Source organism: Pteropus alecto, unplaced genomic scaffold, assembly GCF_000325575.1.
Source record: "Pteropus alecto unplaced genomic scaffold, ASM32557v1 scaffold106, whole genome shotgun sequence".
Taxonomy (NCBI): Eukaryota; Metazoa; Chordata; class Mammalia; order Chiroptera; family Pteropodidae; genus Pteropus; species Pteropus alecto.
In genome coordinates this window covers 15,736,059-15,742,672 of record NW_006442103.1, presented here as the reverse complement: position 1 = coordinate 15,742,672, position 6,614 = coordinate 15,736,059, and the positions used below count along the sequence as shown (strand labels likewise).

General features: G+C 49.0%; 1 long non-coding RNA gene across 1 annotated transcript in view; it reads right to left on the bottom strand.

The window, feature by feature from the left end:
• The window catches only part of LOC107196250, a 13,602-nt gene extending 9,730 nt beyond the window's left edge, over positions 1-3,872 (bottom strand). The window contains exon 1 of the long non-coding RNA XR_001517637.2: positions 3,458-3,872. This is a non-coding gene — a long non-coding RNA (uncharacterized LOC107196250). The remainder of the gene's footprint in view (positions 1-3,457) is intronic.
• Positions 3,873-6,614: the final 2,742 nt, after the last annotated feature.

The window sequence follows — 6,614 nt, the reverse complement described above, 5'->3', positions numbered from 1 at the left end:
CGGCCTGTCCCACTCAGGAAGTGAAAAACAGACTCAGAGAGTTATCGGATTTAGCGAATAAAAATGCAAGCTGCCCAGTTAAACTTGAATTTCAGACAAATGACCAATATTTTCGAGTATGAGTCTGGCACGTGTAACGTTTGGGCACCCCGTGATTTCTCTGGTGACCTTGCCCCAAGGCCCTTGGAGCCACTCACTGTCAAGCCCACTTAACACTCACGGAAGCCACAGAACCACAGAAGTGCCAGGCCTGTTCGGGATTCATTTCACAGCCTGGGTGTATAAGACGCGGTCACGGGTCACACGCAACCTCTACGTTGGCTGTGTGGATGCGAACCACCCAGCCGGGGAGGTGGACCAGCGTAAACAGCCCCGGGCTGCCACAGAAAAGGAGGGATTCCAGAAGGAGATTAGAGGGGAGGATGTAGGCTCCGGGCTTTCAGGAGGAGGAAGGGCCCCACCCAGTGTGCTTGCCTCCTGGCTTCCGGCCGCCCCTTCCCCCTCCCCCAAGCCCCATGTTTTCCTTGGAGAGACCCACTGGACAGCTCTGCTGCATCGCATGCACCCTCCCTGAAGACAGAGGAAGATTTTCTCCCCAGGCAAGCGTTTTACAGAGTGCTTCATTGCTCCGAACTCTGAATGTGTCTGTTCCCTCAGTGATAGGAACAGGAGGTACGAGCTGGAGGGGAGGTGGCCAGACCAGGAGCCCAGGAGGCGGCCATCCGAGGGCTTTGGCTGTGGCCACCCCGATGGCAGATCATCGGTCTCGGCACAGAGTGACATGAGCAGACACCCTGAGTCCTAGACGGGGCCCTGCAGAGATTTCCAGTGCTTCCAGGCCTGAATGGTCTAGGGAGGAATGACAATAAAAATTCCTTACACTCGAAAGCTTGTGAGATGTCTGTATAGACAATGCTCTTCATTAGGCCCTTGCAGCTGCGTGGGAGGCAGGGAGGCCTGAGAAGGGAGGGGAGGTGTGACTTCCCCAGGACTCAAACCCAGGGGTCACGGCCCCAGTCCAGGGGTCTTTCCGAAGTGGTCAGATGCCTAGTTGCTCCCTCCAGGTGGCTTGGACAGTCACGGACAAACCCCGAGCAGGGCGACCAGCTGTCCGGTGTGTACAGAAACCAGGGGTTTCCCAGGATGTGGGATTTTCAGTGCTAAAAACAAGATGGTCCTGGTCCTACTGGGATGACTGGTCGCCTGACTTGTGAGCCAGCAGCGGCTCCTTGTGATGGGGGTCCCTTAAGCAAGGCCTTAGCCCGGGTCGAGCAGGAGTTAGAAAGAAGGTAGCAGAAGAGTTAGGCAGGGAGGAGGGGTTTGAGGCTGTCCGGTCCCATTTCTCAGTCTTCCCCCAGCCCATCCTGGAGCCTCCACTTTCCCATGTGTTCCCTTCCATCGCTCATTCACTTAGCTCTCAGGTACCCTTCAGCTCTCCCGGAAGGACCCTGGACACCACCTCCTCCTGGAGCACCCCGACCTCCGAAGAGCGTGTTCGGTGCTCCGTGTCCTGCCAACGTCTGATGACTTCATCACAGACTTCTGGGTTGAATTTGCTTATTTCCTGGCCTATCCCTTCCCTAGAAAGCAACTCCGTGAGGGCGGGGGCTATATCTTCGTGCACTGAGCAGTTCAGCAGATGGCGATGGACTGACTGCCCACTGTGTCAGGTACTCGGAGATACAGTGCATCCTGGGGATACAATGACGCAAAAAACAAGCCCGGTCCCTGCCCTCATGGGGCTTGTGGTCTGTTGGATGAGACAGATGGGAACCAAGTAACCACACAGGTGAGAGCAACATTATAACTATGTCGGTCACCGTTCGCTTCGATTACCATGTGATGGGGACGGCGCAGGGCTCACACCGGCAGCAGGAAAGTTTACGATAAGGGACCCGGGGAGGCCGGGGTGTCAGAGGCGTGTCTGAGAAAGTGAGGATGGCATGGAGATTCCAAGGCCGGAAGGGGTTAACTAGGGACGGGGCAAGACCGCCATGCAAGGCAGGCGCAGGAGCAGACAGACAGCACTTTACAGCAAAGGCTCTCGACGGGGGTGAGTTTGCCCCCCAGGGGACATTTGGCCATGTCCCGAAATATTTTTTAGATCACAGCTCAGGGGGAGGGTTGCACCTGGCATTTGGTCAGAGGTGCTGCTAAACGCCCTACAATGCACAGGACAGTCCTCCACAGTGAGGCATGAAACGTCTTGAAAGGTCATTGGCGTCCCTGTTGATAGAGCAGAGAGCAAAGGGGACTGAGGTGTGAGTGGAGGCTGGAAACCCAAAGGTCTTGTAGCTATGGACGTAAGTTTTTAACTCCTTTGTGTAAACGCCAAGGAGTGTGATTGCGGGGGGCGGGCGGGGTATGATAAGAGGATGTTCAGTTTTGTAAAAAACCAACAAACTGTCTTCCCCAGTGGCTGTACATGTTGCATTCCCACCAGCACGAATGAGAGTTCCTGTTGCTCCACATCCTCATCAACCTTCGATGTCATCGGTGTCCAGATTCGGGGCCTTCTAGTAGGTGTGTGGTGGTGTAGCGTTGCTGTTTTAATTTGCATTTTCCCGATGACATATAATATGGAGCATCTTTTCATGTGCTTATTTGCCATTTTTGTGTATCTACTTTTGTATATCTTCTCAGGTTTCGACCCATTTTTAAATCAGGTTGAATTTTCCAAGTTCTTTGTATATTTTAGATAACAGTCTTTTATAAGATGTGTCTTTTGCAAATATTTTCTCCCAATCTGTGGCTTGTTCTCTGATTCCTTTATATTGTCTTTTGCAGAGTAAATGTTTTCAATAAATTTCAGCTTATCGCTCATTTCTTTCATAGATTGTGCCTTTGGCGTCGTGTTTAAGAAGGCATCGGCATACCCGAGGTCATCTAGGTTTTCTCTTATGTAATCTTGTAGGAGTTTTATAGTTTTGCATTTTATATTTAGGCCTATGATCCATTTCGAGTTAATTTTTGTGGAGGGTGTAAGCTCTGTGTTTGCTTGTCTTTTTTTTTTTGTCTATGAATGTTCTAGCACCATTTCTTGAAGAGAATGTCTTTGATCTATTGTATCCCCTTTGTTCCTTTGTCCTGATTTACGTTTTAACAGATCACCTGGCTGCCACAGGTGGAAGGAGAGGAGCTGGTTAGGAGGACCATGCATCAGTCCAGTGGCAAGTTCTTTATCACACTGGAAATACGTACTGGAGCTTCAGAAAGAGGGACCGTGTACGATGATGTGGCCCTTGGCTCTAGGTCTCCTGGGCGGAGTCAATCACACCGAGAGGCAAAGGACAAAGTGGCAGAGTGGAAAGTGTGAAATAATGATAGTCAGATGAGAAATGACACCCAGAAAAGAAGCCAACTGCTTCCCGCCCCAGGGCCTACCCTTCTCTAACCCATACAGCAGCTGACAGCTGTGAGTCCTTACTGAGCAATGTGGCCCCCGCTCTAGGCTGACCTTAGCTCAGATGCAGGAGTCGAGATGTGGGACAGTGGGGGAAGCATGAGAGGGGACACCAATCAGCCCGAGCAGGCTCAGCGGAAGCACGTGCTGTGGTGAGCCAGGTGCCAGCCCGACGAGGTCGAAGCTGCAGGAGAGTGTACTGCGAGGCACAGAGACGGAAGGATCTTGGATTTGATCGACAAGGCTCAGCAAGAAGACAAGCGGCCTTACAGGAGGTGGCAATATGGCCGAATGAGCTTCCTGACCCCGAACAGAACAACGGGGGCCCCACAGAATCTGTTAAAGAATCAGAAATGAAGCACGTGACAGAAAAAGTCGAAAATCACATAATATCACTAATGCGTGGGATATAAACCTAAAAGCAACAAGTGAACAGGACAAACATACAGAGACTCATGGACATGGACAATAGACCAGTGGTTACCAGAGGGTTGGGGGGAGCGGGGAGGTCGATGGGGTAAAGGGGGTTAAATATGTGGTGACAGAAAGAGACCTAACCTATGGCAGGTGAACACACAGTATAAATATATATATATATGTGTGTGTGTGTGTGTGGGTGTGTGTGCCTTACTGTTAAAGTGTACAGCAGAGACCGGATTACTGGATTTCGATAACCAACATCACCATAAAAATACATTAATGAATTAAAAAAAGAGAGAAATGAAGTGTGTGGACTTAGCTTTATGGTGCCTTCGAAAGAATGTTCCTCTCACTGGAAGCTGACACCTGGCTCCTTTCACGTGGATTTAAAGAATAATACAAAGACAGGAACTATTCTCCTTCAGTTTCCCAATTCAAATCGTTCAGTGATAAATCGACAGTTGGAAAGGTGCACCCGCCCGGTTCCTGTCGGCAAAGTGCTGTGAGAGAATATGCGGCAGCAGGAGAAACTGCTTAGATTTCTCAGGAATGCAGAGTATTTGGCCCTTTGAGCCTAAAACTCTTCAGTCACTAGCCTGTGTTTGAACACGATAGGTTAAACATTTGCCTTCAACTCTGATTTTGCTTTGCTGTCAGAGTTTAACTTTTCCCAACTACTTAGAAGTGTCCTGTTCTACCAGGGGATGGAAGATGTGAGGGGGAAAGGCAGAGAAGGAAGCCAGACGTGAGGAGAATTATTAACTTCTCCCATACCCCCGCCCGGAGAAGCGTTCTGGGTGCCTGGCCATGGATATACAGAGAGCTCGTTCACTGATTACTGAGATTCCTAAGATGCCTCAAGATATGTTCAAACTTTGGATAAGTTTACAGATTAAACAGTTATCTAGTAGTTAAAAAAAAAAAAAAAAGTCCACCGATATTTCACAAGGTCTCCTCAGACAGGACAGGTCCCAGGCGGAGCAGGAATTCTGGTCTTCAAAAGCTTGGAGTTAGAGGCTCTTTCGTCCCTAATTCTCCACGTCACTTTCATCTTCAGAGAGACAAATGTGCTACGAGCACGCCTTTTTCACTTATCTAATTGTAAACTATTCCTTCAGCCAAAGGAGTTCTTTTGAGCTCCTGGTAGAACTTCTTATTCACTGTGTTCATTAGGGAACAAGTTGGTCAGAATGTCTTTAAGTAATGTTCTTCCCTTCGAGCTTCTAGACGAAAACAAACCTCCAAGTTCTCTTGGGTTCCTCTCTCTCCCTTACCTCCCACTCCCAGATGGCTGCCGAGTGCTGTGGGTCCTGCCCTCGCCCATCGCTTCCATCCGCCCCGCCCCTCCTCTCCTGCTGCTGCCTCTCGGTTTTCTGTCTCCGTCCTCCTCCACGACCTCGCACACCCTGAGGGACTGCTTCGGGTGCTCCCGGGCTTCTTGTTCTTAGTTCATTCTGCTCTCTCTTGACCTGCAAGGCTCTTTCCCCTAAACACTCCCTATGCTGTGAGACCCAAGCCCAGTGCCACCTCCTTCCTGGGGCTGTCCCTGATCCTATGCGGCCAGATATACCCTCCCCTTCCTCTGCACTCACTTAGTGCTATTTTTCTCTTTCTGATATGGAACTGATTGTCATTTTAGTATATGCCATCTTTGATTGTGCCTATTCCGAGGCCAACATCTGTGTCTTCACTGCAGTTGTCACACGTAAGATGCACATCAGGATGACTGGCATGTAGCAGGTGAGAGCCTCCCCTTTTCCATTACGCATTTTGTAAGATGAACCACTGAAATCTCCGCAGTACTGCGAAGATTTTCTTGAGAAACCCAGGGATTTCACAACTGGGTTCCTCTGCTCGCTTTTGGGACGATGACGTGCGGTAGCGGAACACATCGGACCTGGTCTGCCATCTACTACCACGGTGATTTTAGAAAATTTGCTTACTTCTTCCTTTTTTCATCTTTAGGGTAGATTTCTTACCCACTATTTTAGAACTATAAAAACTGAGCTGTGTATCAGGGAGACCCCCAAAATAGAAAGACTCAAACAAGATAGAGGTTTATTGTCTTTTTACATAATGACCCATAGGTGGGCAGGTGGTGGAGGACAGGTAGGAGACTGTTCTCTGAGGCCAGCAAGGGACACAGGTTATTTTTGCCTCACTGCTCTAATGTTGCCCAGATGAACTAAAGCTTGCTCTCCAGCCCCACAACCGTGTCTATTTTCAGTTTTCAGGAAGGTGGAGGAGAGAGGAAACAGCTCCCTAGGTGAGGGCTTTACCTCAAAGTTGCGCATATCACTTTTATGCAAATCTGATCGACTAGAACTTAGTCACATGACCATACCTAGCTGCAAGGGAGTCTTGGAAATGTTTACCAACCATAAGTATGCGATTTTTTTTTCACTATCCTACTCAGGAATACCTGGGAAGCCACATATACTGCTAAAATTCAGGGTAGGGATTGTTCTCTTACTAAAAAAAGGTGGCTAAGAATAAATGTGGGGGACAAGTACCAGTCTTCGCAAAGTTGTTGCACAGATTAAATGCGAAGATTCGACAGCCACCCAATATTCTGAGCAGCAAACTTAATATTCATTCCCTCCTAATTTGCTTCAGTTTCCCGCCCTCGCCTAGCAGTCTTCCGCAGAGCAAGCTCTCACTGTATTTTGGATGACTGAATGCTTAAACCAGTGCGCTCATGTTGAAGGCCCATCATTTCTAACTGGATAAAACCATTTGTAATTTGCTTCTTTATGGTTGGTGTATGGAAGATTGCTGCTAGAGTATTTTC